Genomic DNA, 20,932 nt, shown 5'->3' with positions numbered 1-20,932 from the left:
TGTCTCAAAAAAAAAAAAAAAAAAAAAATTCCTTGAGGGGAAAAAATAGCCCCACAACCCCCTACTTTCAATATCATTTTGTCCTTCTACATGCAGGATAGATGGACTTCCTGTTAGATAATGAATCTAACTCCCTTTTTTTTTTGATATGGTACAAAAAGTATGGGGTTCATGGCCAAGGTGTTTAAAATCCTGGTTCTGCTACTTAGTGCAATGAACCAAGTAACTTTAATTTCTTTGACCTTCAGTTTTCCCATCTGTGAAATGAGGATAACAAACCTATGTTGAAAGACTACTGGAAGAAAGAAAACATAAAAAACTCTTTGAAAAGGACCTAGCCTATAGTGTCACATTCAGCATCTACTCAATAAATATTTGTCGATCCTTCCTCCACAGTCCTCACTCCACCAGCAGGCAGATTCAAACATCACTTGATTAGATGAGCAAATAATTTTCTTTAACTACCCAAGTATCTTTAAGGCCCGTTTCAACCCCAGAAGTAGATTCAATACCATACAGAGGTATTTTCAGAGCCTAGCTGTGCATTCCCAAGGATTCAGGCGTATGTAGGCTTGTTTGGCATTCTACTAGGCCTGCTTTCCAGTGACCTTCCTGTGGCAGGAGCCGAGATCTTCTGGAGAAAGTAATGGGAAGAAGCAAATGCTTACAGACTTGGTCAAAAGAAAATGGAGAAATAGAAGAAGGAAATTTCAAGTGGACAACTCCAACCCCCGGGTCAGAGGTCAGCACTGTGGGATGTGGGGGCCAAAACAACAATAAATGAAAAACTGCTTCACTGAGAACGATGTTTCTGGGAGCTCGAGGCGGAACTACTTCCTCTGGAGTCTGTGAAGCACAACAGGCTCCCTGGAAGTGAAGGGTTCAGCCCAATGGCTGCTGGAGCAGAAAACAAACATGGAAGTGCCTGGGTGACAAAATAAGAGAGGCTCCCGGCAGGCAGCCCACATCCAGAAGAGAGAAAAGGCAGCCTGGGACACCCGGCGTCTGGAGGGCAGGGATGATGATGTAGAGAAGTGGAGGGAACAGAGTGTTTGTTAACGCATCCTGGGGACAAGGGTGTAGTCCACAGATCAGCCACAAGGACACCCAGAACTGACTCGGAGGAGCTTGTCATTGGCTATGTGAAGACCGAGCATGGAAGTACCATGTTGTTGCTATTTTCATCCTGAGCAATTATAAGTTGGTAAAGCAAGAGTTATGTGCCTTGAGACTAATGCCACCTCAGTCTCGCTGCTCACTCAGAGCAAAGTGGAGAGGAAGGCAAGGGAACCAATATTCTCCATACACTTGCTATGTTTTAGGCACTGAGTGAAGATTTTTCTCATTTAATTGCATGTAATTTCATTCTAAAGAGCAGACGAACAATTTCATTCGATTAGATATACTTCCTCAATAAAGGCTTTTGAATGAAAGCAAATTTCATTTTGCTGATCAGGCTATACTACGTGAGTGTGTCCTTACAGAAATAAATTAACCTGAAATTAACATTACGTATTTTTGTTGTTGTTTTCAAAGACAGAGTCTCATCCTGTCACCCAGATTTAACCTTTCTCAGCCACATCTGCAAAATGGGGATGGTAAAAATAGGTAATGATAGGAGCCATTTCACACTGTTTTGAGGACTGTGTTACTACACAGTAAGGTGCCTGGCACAAAGTAAGCACTCAATAAATGTTAGCTATTTTTATGTTATATAACACTAGGCTGCTAAGCTTTGATGGAGGAAATCATGAAACAAATTCTGGGGGAGTGCTTCCTCAACATATCTGATGTCCAATTTTCTCTTGTAGCTGCATGGGGCCCAGAACCGTATCCCATGGTGCAGAAGTTCTCTCAAATTTCCAACTCTCTACTCAAGCACCAAGCCTCTGCGTGTGTGCGTCTCCCTCAGATGATCTTGCTTCCAAATTCACAGAGAAAATAGAAGCCACAGCCCTGCTACCAACTTCCTACCCACCCCCATAAACAGCATTATCCTTCTCCTTTAAACTCTCCCCACTTTTGAGAGGAACAGTCCTCCTACACAGAGCATCCATTCTCCTGTGTTCCACATCCTCTCTGTCTCCTACAGTCATAACCTGGACTTCCTTATCTTCAGTCTCATTTACTTCCCACTCATCACTTCCCCTCAGCCTAAAACCCTGCTGGAGATAGGGAAGGAGGGAGGGAGGGAGAGAGGGAGGGAGGGAGGGAGGGAAATATATTTTATTTCTATTTTGATTGGCCGATTGACTTTCAGGGTTTCACTCTGTCACCCAGGCTGGAGTGCAGTGGTATGATCATAGCTCACTACAGCCTTGAACTCCTGGGTTCAACAAATCCTCTTGCCTTAGCCTCCCCAGAAGCTGTGCCACCATGCCTGGCTAATTACTTTTTTGTTTCGTTTGGTTTGTTTTTTAATACAGACAGGGTATCAATATGTTTCCCAAGCTGGTCTCAAACTCCTAGCCTCAAGCAATCCTCCTGCCTTGGCCTCCCAAAGCCTGGGATTACAAGTGTGAGCCACCACTCCTGGCCTAAGTCTTCTATTTTAAACAATCCCACCTTTAACCTCATTCACCTCTAGCTACAACACTTTATTTACCCCTTAATAGCCAGGTTGCTAGAAAAAAAACCCTTTATACTTGCTATCATCTCCATTTCCCCAAATTTCCAACCTCTCGTAATATGTACTGTGACATCATTAGGCACTAAATCTGCCCTTGCTTTGGGTGGGTCCTAATGACCTCTTAAATGCAAAGTGCAGAAGACTTTAATCCTTCCTGCTTACCGCCCCATACATGAGTCACTCCCTCTTCTACATTACTGTGGCCTCATTACACTGCAAGTTTACTAAAGGCAATCCATCAATCAATCTGGCATAGCTTTGGCTATATCCACGCATGTGGTATTGCGCGCAGCCTACATTCACTGAACGAATCAATGGAAATAATAAGGGCCTTAAAGGCTCCGATGGCTTCATTGTGCCATCTGCTCTGCTTCTATCGCTACTAACTATGGAAAAAGTTAACATTTCTCTTACTAAGTGAATGATACCTTTGGCAAAGTAAGATATAAAAGGTGTAATGTTCTAGCTGATCCTGCTCCATACAGCTCCAGGTAAGTAATCTGCCCCAGTGAGAAATCTGTTTATACTGGCAAAGTGCTTCAGGGCTTAAGTCTTCAGAGTTTGACCCCTGCTCACGGCACAGAAGGATGCCCAGGACACACTATAAGGCTATTAGAAATTGAAACCAATAGCCCTCCTAGTTTCTTTTAATAGACTTTCAGATGCAGTGTTTTCTGCTTTCCTTTAAAAACAGTAGAATAGTAATTAACATTTACTAATTTTCAAAGCAGTTGTGTAGGAAGATTTCCTGAACTATGAAAGCCCACAAATTTGGCAACAAGAAGTATCACAACAGAGAAACAGCTCTTGGTTTATTGTTCATTGTTCCCCACACTTAGTTAATGTATTACAATGACAATGTATGAAATACATGAAGTTACCATCAAAACAAACAATTTTTTTGTTTTGTTTTGTTTTTTGTTTTTTTTTGAGACGGAGTCTCACTCTGTCGCCCAGGCTGGAATGCACTGGCGCAATCTTGGCTCACTCCAAGCTCCACCTCCCGGGTTCATGTGATTCTCCTGCCTCAGCTTCATAACAAGCTGGGATTACAGGCGGCTGCCACCACGCCTGGCTAATTTTTTGTATTTTTAGTAGAGACAGGGTTTCACCGTGTTAGCCAGGATGGTCTCGATCTCCTGACCTTGTGATCCGCCCGCCTTGGCCTCCCAAAGTGCTGGGATTACAGGCATGAGCCACCGTGCCTGGCCCAAAACAAACAGTATATTAAACAAGAAAAATGAATTTATGAATTAGCTTTCTTCCCTCCCAAACTCCCTTACTCTACACAAGTCATTCCTGATGGAGAGATTGAAATAAAATGAGAAATTTAATAATGAATAATAGTAATACTATTACTAATAATTCCAGCAATTATTCTGGTATTACTTTAAAAAGAAAAAAATATTGCTTAATCTTTAGCTTTTGCTCCACAGCAAATTCCAATTCCTTCAGGAAACAGCCAATAGAAAGCAGATAATGTTCGTCCCTTATTTCCATACGTTTCTTGATTCAAAATAGCAACCCAAAAGGAATACTCCACTGATTGTTTGTAGAAATGCTGATTAAAGAAAAATACAAAATTTCAAGCCCATCAACCAGTGCTGCTCTATAATAATCAAAAACTACCTTTACAATAAAAGGTTATCAAACCAAAGTCTGATCATCACATAATTTCTCATGAAAGCTGAAAAGGAAATACAATCATTCACTTATTGGTTCATCTTTCACCAAACACTTATTGTACTAAATGCTGGCAATACAGAAGTGAAGATCTGCTTCATGCCCTAAAGATGCTCATAGTTAGCACCAAGAACTACACATCTCGCCAGGTACAGGGGCTCGTGCCTGTAATCCCAGCACTTTGGGAGGCCGAGGCAGGTGGATCACTTGAGGTCAGGAGTTCGAATCGAGACCAGCCTGGCCAATATGGGAAAATCCCATCTCTACTAAAAATAAAAAATAAAAATAAATAGCCTAGTGTGGTGGCACGCACCTGTAGTCCTGGCTACTCAGAGGCTGAGGCAGGAGAATCGCTTGAATCTCAGAGGCTGAGGTTGCAATGAGCCAAGATCGTGCCACTGTACTCCAGCCTGGGTGACAGAGCAAGACTATGTCTTCAAAAAAAAAAAAATATATCAACCTCTAAGAATCACATTTATCTTGAGCTATGGAGTTCGAAGGACAGAATTTTTTTTTTTCAATTAATGTTAAGGTCTGGAAGTTTGACTTTGGCTCTTAACCTTTGGCTCACATACCTAATTTGGTTACTATGTGTTTACTACATGCAAAAAGACTTCCTTGGGCCTATGAATCATTTCTAGTAAATGCAGCTAATAATAACTTTCCATCAGAAAGCTCTTTGTCCCATTTTTGTATCAGAAATGGGCAAGAAAAAAGTGAAACAAAATAAAACAACAACGTGAAGATTTTTTTTAAATCCTGCCCCTGGGATGTTGATGAGGGCAGAGACAAGCAATTTACCTGCACACAAAATTAAGTTTTTTAAATAATTTAGATTCTAAAGAAAGGAACTTTTAGAATGACATCTGCTAATACTCTAAAGCTTATAACTCTGAGTTATTGGGAAGGTAAGAACATATTTTCCCCATAAAAATAAGTTCTATATCATGGTTATGATCCAAGGTGAACTCACAGAAACCTACTTTTTTTGGTTTCTTCAATAAACATTAAAAGCCTGTTATTTGTGAGGCACTATGCCAACCGTTAGGGATATAAAACCAAATAGGACTCAGTCTCTGCCCACAGGAGCTTTAGAGTCTAGTGGAGGAAACTAAATTAACGTTTGCAAGAAATGCTGTGTTTCCTAAAATATCTACAAGGTGTTTTGGGGAGCAAAGAAAACGGGCACCTTAATCAGACTACGAAAGGGAGAGTCACAGAATGCTTTCCCTTAAGAGGTCATATTTGAGCTGAATTTGAAGGCTGATGAGGAATTACCTACACTAAAAAGGAAATCACAGGTAAAAAGGTCGAACAAACCGTATTTAGTGATTTGCTGAATCATGGAGGTGGGTGACACAAAGGACCCTAGAATGACTCAGGTGTCTGGTTTGGACAAACAATCCAACGTAGGCACCATTCACAAAGAAAGGGATGCTAGGAGGTACGAGGGCAAAGATGAAAAGGTCATACGCAGACCGCAAAGCTTAAACCTTCGCCTCACATCTGTTTGGAACAGCAGTGGCTTTTTACTTAGCACTTACATCAGCAAAGCCAATAAGTAGCGAAGTCTGGGACGAGGACAAGAGCTGCCCTTGGCATCACTGCCTGTCACCTGTCCCTTCGGGGCGCCCCCCCCTCCACTGCTTGGCCTCTGTTTGTAGCTTGTGTTCTGGCCTTGCCAGCAAGTGTCCCTCAGGGAGGTCTGGCTACTCACAGTTTATAGATGAGAACACTGAGGCAGAGCGATAATTGACTCGACAAGAGAAAACAACCAGCAAATGGCCCTCTTGTCCCAGAGCCCACGTTCTTCACCAGAACACTGCCTAGTTTAAGAAACAGCAGCAATTCTGTTTCTTATAAACTCATGAGCTTCCCAAAGACAGGCTCTCATCCGGTCAGGCATCATGGGTGGATCATCAAGCAAACAGATGCCAACAGACATTCCCTCCCAAGTTATTCCTTGTAATCCTGTCCTTTGTCAGATGCAAAAGGCCTAATTCAATACTGGAATTCCTCTACATCCATTATCAGGTCACCTGGATAGCCTGTCCTAAAAGAATGAAGTCCCTCCTTGCCACAACAATAAGCTTTGTCTTTTTTTTTTCCCCCATAGGTCAGCTTCCTTCTTTTATATTCTGCTACAATCCGTTGTTGTGGTTAATTACACAAGAGACTAGCATGGGTGTGTCAATCCCTAGTGGAACTGCATTGAGAATCTGCAAACCAGACCATATATTATGGGGCTTCCAAATTTTCAAGTGCCACAGAATCACAAGCTTCTGATCACTGCATTAAGGATCTAGACCTGTGGTTCAGATGAGAGATGAGCTTCATAAAGAAGTATGTTGCCAGTGAGACCCCACTAGGTTGAAGATTGCAGGAAGCTGAGATGCTTAAATTATTCTAATTAATGGGCTTCTTCCCCACTGGTTATGCACAGCAGATTGAATGGACAGTTGCAGGTGCAAACTGAGAGGTAAACAGACCTTTAAATAAGTAAAGAGCCAGGGAGCACTAGCTGGGGAAGCACAGGTTTCAGAATGAATTATTAAAGCCTGCACTGATCCACAGTCGAGGGTATGACTGATTTCTAAGTGAAGACATCTTATCCTGAATGCTGCTACTTTAAGGTAAAAACAGACTCATTCTTCCCCTGACTCTCTTTCTCCATCATTGGTGAAAAATGAAACAGCTCCGTTGGTTTGTAATTGATGTGTCTGACACTAAAATTTCATTCTATGTACTTCCATCCTCTGAAATGCACAGTAAGGGAAGAAGATCATCTTGACAGGTAAAATAGTAGGTTTTGACACAAAGTCATTGAGATATATGTGATGGAGAATTTTCTACTGAGACAAAATGCAGTTCTATTTGAAAGTTTACTACACATTTCAACTTTTACTTTGAAGAAACACTTTCAGATAAATAAATAAATAAATACGCAATGATTAAAAAAGGAAATTGGCTTTGTTTTATTGAGAACTACCCCGTAAAGCATACCTTTTTATATTTACTCTTTTTTATAAAACTATTTATTGAAAAATATGAAAAGGTAGAAGGTGCTTAGAATTCCTAGCACATAATACGTGCTCAATTTATTGATGTGAATTATATTTACACATAAATATACAGACAAACCAGAATATATAAATATAAAGGGATATAATCACTCCAACACCATGAATTCCACCTTAATTTTCCTCTCCCTGACGAACTACTGATTAAATGTAAAAAGTTGCTCTTTAATCTAGATAACACGTTTTGTGTGCATTTAAGAAACATTTACTGAGCACCTGCTTTACATCAGCATAGTTCTCAGTACAGATAGAGCAATGAACAAGATACACCAGGTCCTTATTCCAATGGAGCTTAATTCTACCCAGCGTGAGATATGCAGTACCGAGAAGTAAATAAATGAGAAGATATTTTCAGATAATGTTCATGATGTGGCGACAATAAAACAGAATCCACCACAAGCGTGTGGAAGAAGAGCTACTTTAGAGGGAATGACCAAGGAAGGCATCTTTGAGGCAGTCACATGCAATGGAGTCCTGAAGAATGAGAGCGCCAACCATTAAAAAAGGTTTTTCTAAAGTGCTGGGGGGAAAGCACGTGTAATAGCCGGAGTTAAATTCACTGCTTTCAACAGAATACCAAATAAAATGATTTACCCACAGAAAGGGTCCTTTTTCTCACTGGAGTCCCACAATGCCATTAGGGAGCCAAGCTCCTTATACCTTTTTCTTTGCCCCTCCTGGTGTGTAGCTCACCAGGGGGCTGCTCTACTATTGAGCAGTAACTCAGCCTTCCAGTGATGAAGAATGGGGAAGGCTGAAGGGCAGGGTATGTCTAGCCAGCCTAGTCAGTCCCTTCCTATCTGCAAACAGTACCTTCCCCAGAAGCCCTGCCCATAAGTGTTCACTTACATCTGCTCTAAACTGTCCCACAGATACAGTAAAGCTAAGGAAGTTTCTTGCTTTTAACTGGCATGAATGGGCCTTTTGTAGCCCCGAAAAAAAAAAAAAATTGAAACTCTGTTAGCAGGAAGAAAGCAAGAATGGGCACTGGCCTGTGATAAGCCATGTCTGCTGAAGCATCCTAGGCAGGGCCATGGCAAGTGCGAAGTCCCTTGTGGGATAATAGGTCCAGCTTGTAAAACAGAAGACCAGGGTGTAGGAGTGCAGGGAACACGACGGAAGCACAGCCCAGGAAGACTGTGAGTGAAATGGGAGCCACTGGTACTGAGGGCTCGCCAGGTCCTGGAGTGGGGGGAGTACTTTTTTTTTCTCCACACCACCCCCCCACCCCAAGTCCCAGATGTGGTCTTGCTATGCTGCCCAGGCTGGTCTTCAACTACTAGGCCCAAGAGATCTTCCTGCCTCAGCCTCCTGAGGAGCTGGGATTACAGGAGTGCACCACTTTACCTGGTGATATTACCTTTATTTTACAAATAATGAAGTAAACTCAGTAGGTTAAGTTGACTCAGCTAAATTCACAGATTAGGAATGAGAGGAGACACAATTATAACCCAGCTTGATCTGACTCCTAAATTCATGCCTGTAACCCCTGTACTCTGCTGCTGTCTTCATATCCCTGCTTTAACAATATGCCTCTGAGTATGAGCTGACAGAATCCATTCTTCCAAATCCATTCCGGTTATTACCTACTGTCCTATTCACTCACATTTATAGGAAGTGTTTATTTGTTCTAATATTTTCATTTATTTCAAAGTTCTAGATAGAGAAAACTCTATGTTTTTCTTTGCCTACCTAATATGCGTAGAAGAAAAAAATATTAAAACTGAAAATGACTATCTTCATCTGATGCTGAGGTTTGGGGTGAAAATTCATATTAGTGGGAAAGCAGATCTCTATACTGCTCCTTCTCACTCTGAGATACCTGGGGAGGGAGAAAAGACAACACTGAAATGTCAAAGCTCCTGCCAGTTCCTCGGTGCTGAAACATTAATGAGCTTCTGAATGTGCAAAGGTGGGCCCAGAGCCGAAGGATGTTTGAGAGTTAAATTGCTCTGCATAATCAAGGAAAGGTAATTGAGTTTCCCAAGGAATCAGAGAATCAAGAGGTCTAGGAGAAGTGAGAAAGGCAGGGAGCTATGAAGGTGGCTGCTGTCTAACCCCACATGACGTCTCTCTTGATTTCCACATTACCAGCAACACTGTTCCCAAATTCCTGACACAGAGCGATAGCAAGCTCTCACATGGGGGACAGCAGTGAGTGAGGATTCTGTGGGTGACTCCTGTGGGTAAGCATTGGGGAAATACTTTCAGATCACATCCAGGATAAACCATTATTTTCAAATCTGGGAAGATTAAATAGAGATGGTGAATGTAAAAGAACCTGTGGGACCTGGCAGAGCAACTCTGATATTCTCCAGAGCAGCAGCAGACAGAAGCTGGGGCTGTTTGCTTACTCCTCTCGCCCTGAACATTACCAACATGCAGGCTGGGACTGTGAGACAACGCCATCAGACAAGTGAGACGATGCCATCAGACAAGACAGGTGTTCCAGCGATTGCTCTAGGTAAGCCTCATTCTCTTTGTTCACTGGCAGCACCACCCCGCTCCACCCTGCGCCTCAAAGCAGAGTCCTCTACAAATGAACATGCAGCTTGCCTGGCACACCTGGCACAGCTCACCTGCATGCCGCCAAGCATGACAGACTGTCTTTGCTGTGGTTGTAAAGGCCTATTTTCCCAAGAGGCTTCTTCTCCAGGGCTCTACAGCTTTCAGCGTGCACTTCAAACTCACTGAGGACTGAGTGACTTACAGTTTTCTCTGTGTGCTAAGCTGTTAGATTGTTTCCATCTTTACACAGGCTGTTCCCTCCATTTCAGGCATCCTCTCTTCCAGGCTGAAACCGTTTTCATCAGATTATCTTTTACCAGTTCTTCAGAAAGCAATTCAGGCCTCGTTTCTCCAGGAAGCCTTCTCTGGCCTCCACCTTTGATTTCGATGGTCTCCTTCATGTTCCCCAGCCCCCGTCCATGCCTCCACCTTGGTATATCATGCTCTATTGTAATTATTAATTTACTTTTCTTTCTCCGCGAATAGATGTACCCACAGAGCCTAGCAGTAAACCTGCAACAAAGTGGTGGTTTGATCATTCTTATCAAATGTATGGCTTAAAAGTATTGTACTTCTAAAATGTAAAAAGAGAATCAAATACAGGTCTGGCCAATGACAGTATATTTCAAATGACAGGCAGGAACATGTCTTCCCAAGTCCTGATTTTTCTTTGAATGCACGGCTCTGACTTATCTGGCCTCTCTCCAGACCTTCATATGACTCTTCTCTAGTTAAGCCAATAGCAGGCTTCAAGCCAAAAACTCCTAGAAGTAGGAGTTTGCCAGGCAATAGTGCATGTGTGTTGGTTGCAAGAGGGTAAAAAAAAATATTACAAAGATAACAGCCTGGGTGCAAGCTTGGAGAGTTTCAGGAACAGAAGAGGACAGCGTGGCAGAGCTGTGAGTTCAGTAAGTGAGGTCATAGCGTGTGGACGTGTACCTGGCCGGCTAAGCAACAGTAGTTTCTTGGTGAATCTATCAGAGAAGGACTATTATACAACATAAATCAGTGGGAGCAATGTATCTAAAGTGAGAATGAGTGAAGTAATGCTGTCCCGCAATGACCACTAATTGAAATGCCAACAACTCCAAGTTGGCTAAGTGAAAAGAGAGTCTTACCTCAATTACCCTAAAAGAACATTCTAGAACTAGGTTAAGCTAACAAGAATAAGCATATGTGGAGGGTGTTTCTGGGAAAAGAAGTCTGTCAGAGGCAGGCAGAAGTATCAATTGGAATGTGTCTCAGAGACAACCTAAGTTGACACCATATAAATAAATATTTCTGAAGATTGCAGCCAACTGATATGAACTCTACTACCACGTAAGGCATATTAATTATTTTTAAACTAATAGAATTGGTGTGCATGTTCTTGAATCATTTAAAATTCTTATCTCCTCAAGAATCTGGAATTTTTGTTTGTGTTACCCCTAAATCCAAATTTCACAATGCTGAGGAGTCCATGGTTTTCAGGCATCATTACAAAATAACCAGCACTTCCTAACAGCTGGTGGCAGCAAAAATCTGAAACTTATATCATATTTCTCAGTTACAATGCCTACTTAAGAATCACCTCAAACCTTTAAGTACAATACAATGTGAGGGTTACTCAGAGGTATAGAGACTAGTGGTATGGTCAGGATTTCAACTGTACCATATACCTGCATAATGAACAACTCACTTACCTCACTTGTTACTAAATATGTGCTTTATGTAAGGGAAAATTATCTTCAGCCAAAATGGTAGAGCACAACCAACTTAATATATATCCTAAGTGGCTTAGAGGCTAAGTACATAATCCCTTCAGCAGTAGCCTCAACTACATTTCTCTTATTGTAGCTAGCTCTTGCACATTTAATCACCTTCATCTGTATTGTTAACTTGAAATTTTAAATGTGCATATTCCCACAACGCATCAACTAATTTTTATCATTCTTTCATTTGAAAATATCCTTGGAACATTAATGGTTGAAGAGATAAAGGATACCATGTTCCTAAGAGAATTTATTGTGACTCTTACACTCAGTGACTGGTTGTAACTGGGAAACTCAAAACCACAACTATATATGACTATAAAATGACAATGAAAATAGTTTATTCTATACTTGTAGGCTGCTTGACATTTTCCAGCTTGCCTTGATTTTATAAAAAGAAATGACCTTGAAAATAATTAAGCATATCAAAGGGTAAGGCTGTAGCTCACTGAAACACAGCAATATGTTCACGTCTTTATAACACTGCTAAGCATTCATGAAATAGCAAGAAATTGTATTGCTCTTTAACCAATTTCTACTTTAATTTTATAGGCTTATACATATTCACTACGAGGCCATTCTAATCTTCACCTACCTGCATTCTTCTGAACTTGGAAATAAAGGCAATCAGGACTCTACCTGCTAGACTTGGAACAGATCAGATTTTGCAAGAGGCATCAGGGTCTGGTTGATTCTTTTTCTTTCCAGCCTGTGTTTAATAAGAGTGCTCTCAATAAAAACACAAATTCAGATTAGGTTTCTGTACTCAATGTTTATTAATTTAGATACTCTTTAAAAGAGCATGTATGCATCTTGAGAAATAAATTTAGCTACTGTCACTTTATAAAAGGAACAAGTGCAATTAAAAAAGAAACAGGAAATCGGCAATGATATGGAAGGAAAGTGCTTCTGAGACCTGGATGCTATCAGCTCCACTGCATACAACTGAGTGTGCTCCCTGCAGTGTTGCAAAGGGCTCAGAGAAATCACAACTGGCCAAATGTTAGAACCTTCCGCAGAGAAATACTGACAGAGGAAAGTCAGAATCTCCAAGAATGGAAGACCTAATGCTCGGAGAGCTGCAGACATCCTAATAAAAGGAATATTCAGGAGGGAAGGTGCCATTTGTTCAAGTTCTTTGCTGGGTTTCCTCCTCTACCCCCACCCTAGCAAGAGTCAACTCAGACCACAAAATTTAAATTAAAACACAAAATGTTTAGCTGGTTTCTCCCAACTTGAAAAGGGGTTGACCTGGGATCCCAGGTGAGAGTAAACGAGCTATATAAAAATAAGGCTTCTTGGGAGGCCAAGGCAGGCAGATTGCCTGAGGTTCGGAGTTCCAGACCAGACTGGCCAATATGGTGAAACCCTGTCTCTACTAAAAATACAAAAAAATTAGCTGGGCGTGGTGGCGGGTGCCTGTCCCAGCTACTCAGGAGGCTGAGGCAGGAGAATCACTTGAACCCGGGAGGCGGAGGTTGCAGTGAGCTGCGATCATGCCACTGCACTCCAGCCTGGGCGACAGAGCGAGACTCTGTCTCAAGAAATAAATAAATAAATAGATAAATAAATAAATAAGGCTTCTCTCATGAGGTGATGGAATGCCTTAGAGATCTGCTATTTCCAAACCACCAGGACCAGCCCCAGTGAGCCTAATCCTTAATGCTTACATCTTTCCTCTTCCTATGACACATGGACGGGGGCATGTGAGTAACCAAGGAAGCCAGGCCCAAAGAGAAACTTCCTGGTGCCAGGATCATTTTGGGTGAGCCACTTGTTTTTTGCTCATACTGGATACGTGTGCCACGTGCCAGGCACACAGTTCTGAACAAGACTGATAACGTCTCTGCTCTCATGGAGTTTATGTTCTTGTGATGGGTGACAAATGGTAATAATGAAAGATTTTGGGAAGAGTATCAATCATGGAAAACATCTATTTATCAGTCCGTTCATTTACTTAACATAGGCTACTATTGTGCAACAGGTCCCATGTTGGCTGCTGGAAGTATACAAAGGAAACTAAAACACAAGCTAACTTTGGGAGTCAGCCACACAGAGACGGTGAATGAAGCTACAGGAATCAGTAAGGTAACCCACAGAGAGTGTGCAGAGAACAAACAAGGTGGCGAAAGAACCCCACCGACTGGGAAGACAGTAGTGCAGGAAGAAAACTAGGAGAGTATGGTGTCACCGAAGCCCAGGGAAAAGCGTTCCCGAAAGGGAGCGGTCCACAGGACACATGAAGTTAGAGTATCCGGAGGATTGAGCAACATGGAGATTGCTGCTCATCGCAACTAGAGCAGTTTCAATTGAGTTAAGGACCTGAACGCCAGACTACAGTGGAGGTGACAAGAAGTAAGAAAGTGAAGACTAAAAATGTAAATAATTTCAGTTGTGAAAGGAGAGATGATTCAAAGATAAGTAGAGGAAGAGGTGGAGCAAAGGCATTACTTCTTTTTTCCCCTCCCTCGCTTTCTTCCTTCCTAAGAGGAAGACAGGCACATTTAAAGGCTAAAAAAAGTGAAAATAATTGAGACTAGACAACTAGTAGAGTGAGGTCCATCAAATAATAAAAGAGTGAGCTCTAGAAAACAGGAAAAGACATCCTTGCCTTTGGGGATTTCGGGACAGAAAGAGGGAGGTTTGCTGATGCTTTCAGGGGTGAGGAGAGGTGAAGGGTTAAAAGTCGAAAGACTCTTCCACCTTATAGCCTCAGGCCAGGAAAACCCCCAGGCAAGATTGTGTGCAGCTGAAGAGGCCACCATGTACCAGTCACAGGTTTTTAAGGTGAGCTTAGTTGCAAATGGTAAAAGTGAATAGAGGTCAGGGAGTGGAGAAGGTGGCTTGTCTGATTATTAAAGTTACTTACAGATATATATATCTGTTATATAGATATATGAAATTTTTACAATGAGACAATAAAGTAATATTTGGGTAAGAAAAATCCACACATTTTTAAGTAAAAATGTCCACTTCCCACTCTACATTAGGGTGAGAGGAGGCCCTGGCAATGCAGACAATGCTGAATCAATAATTTCAGTAACCTAAGAGGGCTGTCTAGAAGTAAATGGATCTACATGTGCACATCTGAATGGGAGAGATCAGGAATGTAGGTCAACAAGGGTCATCCTCGGTGATCCACACCCCCGTTACCTACACCAGGCAAACTGCTTTGCTGCAGTGTGGACTAGGTTCCCCTCCCTTTTAAAAAAAAAAAAAAAGAAGAAGAAAAGCACTATCTGTTTTCTTGCAACTCCTCAAGGATTTAGTGCAGTGTACGTGTCATGCTTCTGGGCAACTTGGAAAATAACCTGAGAACATCAAAGGTCTATACTGAACGTGCCCTCTGGGCACAGGCTGCACCAGGCCACACACTGCCACGTTCCCTTCACAGTCCTAAAGAAAAAAAGGTACATGTTTGTATAGGGTTCTTTCAGATGCATTTCTCTCACCGGAATCATTTGCTCCAGCATGCATGACTGAAACCTACCCTGATTAGGAGGAGGAGAAGATCATGCTGCCTGAGCACACATGTAAGTCTGGTAACACCCTACTCACTGTGTGAAAAAGCATTTTATCTGTTGGCGTCACCAAAATGTAAGCCCTTTATTTGCTGAGTGTCTGCTAAATCAACATACGGCCTTCATATTTTGTCTGTTCCCCTGTTAATTCTTAAAGGTTGTTGGTTCCTGGAGTCTCGGCTGGAGTCTGGGAACCACGTCAGTCACTGTGCTTGTCCACACATGTAAAGTGCTCAAGATAATGTTTGCCTATCACAGTGTCTGTTTAACTTGCTATTGGCCCAATAACATGCAAACATGTGCTCCATAAAAGCTGCAACTGACTGTAATACCTGAGAGCTAGGGGCCACGGGATAACTTAGTCATTATAGTTTTTTCTTGAGGTGAAACATAAAATTAACAATTTTAAGAACAATTCAGTAACATTGAGTGCATTCACAATGATAAACGACCACCAACCTATCCAGCTCCAAAACATTTGTATCACTACAGAGGAAAACTCGATACCCACTGAAGGCAGCTGCTCTCGGGTGCCCCTTCCCACAAGTCCTAGCAACCATCAATGTGCATTCCGTCTCTATGGATTCATCTACTTTGAACATTTCATACAAATGGAATCACAGAGCATGAAACCTCTTGTGTCTGGCTCCCTTCATTAAGCATGATGTATTCCGGGTTCACCTGTGCTGCAGCATGTATGGGTACTTCATTCATTTGATGGCTGAATGATACTCGATTGTATGGATAGATCACAATTGGTGTATTCATTCAACTAACAACGAGCATTTTGGCTGTTGCTACCTTTTCACTATTGTAAATACTAATACTATTTATAATATATGTATGTGAAATTAAGTACCAGTTTTCCATTCTTTTGTGTGTGTATATGGCAGTGGAATTCCTGGGTCATACATCAACTTTTTAAGGAAGTGGATTCCACAGTGGCTACCACATTGTACATTCCTATCAGCAATGTACAGGGTTCCAATTTCTTCACATCCTTACTATTTTCCATTTTACTGATCATGGCCATCCTACTACATTTCATTCTATTACATTTAACAGTAAATGTGAAGTGGCACCTCATTACGGTTTTTTTTTCTTTCTTTTTTTTTTTGAAGACGGAGTCTCGCTCTGTGGCCCAGGCTGGAGTGCAGTGGCATGATCTCAGCTCACTGCAACCTCTGCCTCCCGGGTTCAAGTGATTCTCCTGCCTCAACCTCCCGAGTAGCTAGGATTTATTTACAGGCACACCCCACCAGGCCTGGCTAATTTTTGTATTTTTAGTAGAGACAGGGTTTCTCCATGTTGGCCAGGCTGGTCTCAAACTCCTGACCTCAGGTGATCTTCCCACCTTGGCCTCCCAAAGTGCTGGGATTACAGGCATGAGCCACCATGCCCAGCCTCACTGTAGTTTTGATTTGCATTTCCTTAATGACTGATGATATGGAGCATCTTTTCATGTGCTTGTCAGCCATCTGTATATCTTCTTTGGAGAAAGGTCTATTCAACTCCTTTGCTCTTTTATATTTAGGGTTATCTGTCCTTTGGTCATATTTAAGCAAGGTACTCCAATATTCTTCTCTATGCATACTCCTTTAAGCAGACAAAACGCGAAACAGTGCGGTGGTTAGGAAGCTGTGCTATGAAACCAGACTGCTTGGGTCTGTCCTGCAACTTAAATCACTATGAGACCTTGACAAAATTATCTCTCTGAGCCAAAATATCTTAAGAGTAAACCTCGTGGATATGTAGTAAATATTAAATAATCAATGTAATATACATATCATGGCATGTGACACATAGAAAAGCTATAAAATGTTTCAAAAGCCAATAAAAGTATGCACAGGTAGCACGTTCATGTAATTACTTGTGTACTTCCATAAGGATGGGAAAAATGCATGAACCTCTCCCAGATTCAGCCATGTAAGCGTAGAAGGAACTTCACGGAGGAAGTCACAGGTTTTTTGCCTCCATGTTAAGACAAAAATGGCCCCGTAATAATGAAAAGCACTGTGCAAAATATTAATTTTTAAATATCTTTTTAACAACATAGGAAAGGCATTCTTCTACTTTTGCAAAGGAGGCAGAACCAAAATCTGTGAAGAAACTTTGGCTATACAGACACTCCACAGGGACCAAATCTTCTGCCCCGTCACACATTCCTGGGAATTAAAAAGAATGGAGAATGTTTACAAGCTGCTGTACTTTATAATTGTTATTTCTTTGAAATGATTCTTTTTCTTTGTGAGAGGAAAATAAACCACAGTATATTGCTGAGAAGTATTAAGACTCATTCCTTTCTGCACACACACAAAAATTCATTGCACCCAGAGGAATCATGTCAAGCAGTCCACCTGCTTGGGTCTAAAAGTCATGTATGTTGTTCTGACAAGTCTACCTTGCTGCCAATATGCTTTTGCCGTCTTTAGAAAGGAGTGTTTAGTAAAACAAATGACGCCTATACAATGGCCATGTACAAAGGCCCCTGTGTTCCAATTCTATCCCATACTTGAAAAACAAAGGCTCTTTCAGGGTAGGGGGTTCAACATCACCTGCTATGTACTCTGGTCCAATTAAATTTCCCATTTGTAATACACAATTTTATACCTATAATTCTTTCTGTCATTTTACATTGCTTTAATATGAAAAGAAGTCTCCGCTTCACTTGAATTCCTTAGAGAGCCTGGCTTTTCTAAAAGCTTGTGTGTCCGTCCCTACATCCCTCCCACCTACACCAAATTTAAACCTCGACAAACTAATACATTGGATAGCAATCCAGGCAGTCTGCAAAAGACAGATGCCAAGGCCCAGGAGTCACGGGTAAGCTCATGTTTATTTTCCACACTGCAATGAATAGATAGGATGGAAGAGGTGGTCAGAAATCAGTAAACCAAGATGAAAAACGCCAAAGTTAATTTAACAAATTTAGAGAAGGAAAATTAGTCAAAGTCAGTTACAGGGCAAAAGACTTTCTTTCAAAAACAAAAACAAAAACAAAAAAACCTCTAACAATATACGCAAAAAGGGCAAAGCTTAAAAAGCTGGACTACCTAAGAAACAAAATAATGTTCCCGGAGCAGCAAACAGAAGTCCTGGATTAGTCCCCAAAATGCTTGTCCCAGATCACAGGTGAAAAAAGACACTTCCAGGCAGAATAACAATGGACAGCACTGGGAGTCTCAAGTTTGAGTTCCAGCTCTAAAGACACAGCAAGGCCGGGTGCGGTGGCTCGGGCCTGTAATCCCAGCATTCGGCCAAGGCAGGCGGATCACCTGAGGTCAGGAGTTTGAGACCAGCCTGGCCAACATGGTGAAACCCCATCTCTACCAAAACTACAAAAATTAGCAGGGCGTTGTGGCACAAGCCTATAACCCCAGCTACTCGAGAAGCTGAGGCAGGAGAATCGCTTGAACCCAGGAGGTGAAGGTTGCAGAGAGCCAAGATTGTGCCACTGCACTCCAGCCTAGGCAACAGAGCAAGACTCTGCCAAAAAAAAAAAAAAAAAGATACAGCAAGAAATCTTCAGTCTAAAATGTACCTATAAACTCATTTTTCACAGATTATGGAAATATTTTTGATTTTCAAGTTTTGATAACAAAACTAGAATGTGTTACAGTTTAATTCTGAGTCTGCATCGTTCTTGGTTTTTGATCATTATAGAAAATACAGAAAACACAGAATAAAGAAAAAAGAGAATGTGACATAGTACAACTTAAGAAAAAAATAATTTGGGTGTTATTTCCTCACTATCAAAAACAATAATTAAATAATATATTTTTCATTAACCTAAAATGAAGAATTTAACACAATGATTTTCTCCCCCGTCCCAGAAATATGCTCAATTAAAAATATCAGAATAGTGTGATATATATTATGTATGAAATATAATCCAACTAATACTGCAGCATGGTTAGTTTCCATATTACTAAATATGCCTCATGGTTGCATGTAGCTTCTCTTTACATTTATTTATAATTCATTTAACCACTCCCACACTCATTACTTTTTTTTTTTTTTGCTATTAAAAAAAGTACAATTACTGCTTTCACCAAACAAGGATCGCTATGAATAATTTTTTCTTAATTTTAATTTTTCTTTTTTTATTGGCCTACTTAGGAATTCTACTATGAGTAATTTTTGACTCGATAAATATTTCTAAATTTGCTTGTCTCAAAATATAAATCAATTTACACAAAAACGGTAGTAATACAAGACTGCCTGTCTTAAACTCTCCCTAAGATTTGGGCATTAACATTTCTTGTTTATTTTTGTCAAATGGCATTTCACTATTTACCTTTCATTCTTCCAAATGAACACTAAAAAATTACCTGGAAAACTGCTTTCAAGAAACGTAGTCGAGAAAGACTGACACATTACAATGCTCAGTCTTATCATCTACAAACATACTATGTCTTTCCAAGTAATCTTCTACATTTCTTAAAGCTCGTAGACTTCTTATTTTCCTGCACTGCTTGTGACCACTAAATACTGTATTTTGCAAAACCTTTCAGTTTTTTTATATGCAAAATTCATGTTATTTTTCAAACAACCCTCTAATTTTTTTTAAACCAGAAGATTATTTTCTATGGTTTCATAGTCTACAAATTACTACTTTCAGATTATCAATTTCTGAGTATACTTTGTTTCTTTCAGTACATGTTATAGTTCTCTATTCTAGTTTTCTAAGTGGTTTTGATTTCTACTTTGGTCTAATAGAGTTTCTGTGCTCCCACGCATTGGGTGAGGTAGAACCAATGCTGTCTGTGTACAATCAAGAATTGATTTTGGTAAACGTTTCAAAGATAACTGAAAAAAAGGTATATTTCTTTTATAAAAGATATCAAGTTTATCCTATCAATTGTTTTTTATCTTAAATTATTTTTATATGACATTAATATAATCCCTCCTTTCTTTGAATTTCTCTGATTCACCTTTGCATATCCTTTTGCTTTAAATCATAACATTTTAGATCATTCTTTTTCCAGAGGGATGGGGGTAGGGAGTGCAGGTGTCATCACTGGAAAAGAGCTTACACCTGAGAGTACTGGAGTCATGTCTTCTTAACAACAGAGACACCTGCCAAGAAATTCATTGTTAGGTGATTTTGTCCTTGTGTCAACATCATAGACACACTAACGCAAACCTAGATGAGACAGTCTACTACACACCTGGGCTACATGATATTGCCTATTGCTCCTAGGCTACAAACCTGTACAGTATGTTCTTGTACTGAATACTATAGGCAGTTGTAATACAATGGTAGGTATTTATGTATCTACACTTATCTAAACATAGAAGAGGTACAATAAAAATACAGTACAAGGTGGGGCATGGTGGCTCATGCCTATGATTCCAATGCTTTGGGAGGCCAAGGTGGGGGAATTGCTTGAGGCCGGGAGTTTGAGACCAGACTGGGCAACATAGCAAGACCTCAACTCTAGAAAAACTTAAAAAATTAACCCAGCATGTTGGCAAACATCTGTAATCATAGCTACTCAGCAGGCTGAGGCAAGAGAATTGCTTGAGCCCAGGAGTTCGAGGCTACAGTGAGCCAAGATCACATCACTGCATTCCATCCTGGGTGACAGACTATGACCTTATCTCCTGAAGGAAAAGAAAGGTATGAAAGATAAAAATGGTACACCTATGTAGAGCACTGACCATGAATGGAGCTTGCAGGACTAGAAGTTGCTCTCCGTGAATGAGCGAGTGGCAGGTGAATGTGAAGGCCTAGAACACTTACTGTTCTCTACTGCA

The 20,932-nt window shown here is 40.9% G+C and overlaps 1 protein-coding gene across 6 annotated transcripts in view; it reads right to left on the bottom strand.

The window, feature by feature from the left end:
• Positions 1-20,932, bottom strand: part of SMYD3 (SET and MYND domain containing 3) — a 759,415-nt gene that overhangs the window by 402,959 nt on the left and 335,524 nt on the right. The window contains exon 1 of one of the 6 annotated variants that reach the window (XM_057298991.2): positions 17,246-17,250. The exons of the other annotated variants lie outside the window; for them this stretch is intronic. The gene's annotated coding sequence lies outside the window, so the exon portion shown is untranslated. Of the gene's footprint in view, positions 1-17,245; positions 17,251-20,932 lie in introns of those variants that run through there. 6 annotated transcript variants of the gene reach the window in all.

This window comes from Pan paniscus, chromosome 1 (genome assembly GCF_029289425.2).
Source record: "Pan paniscus chromosome 1, NHGRI_mPanPan1-v2.0_pri, whole genome shotgun sequence".
Classification (NCBI taxonomy): Eukaryota; Metazoa; Chordata; class Mammalia; order Primates; family Hominidae; genus Pan; species Pan paniscus.
The sequence above is the reverse complement of the archived record's forward strand: the minus strand, read 5'-3'. Positions and strand labels throughout refer to the sequence as shown.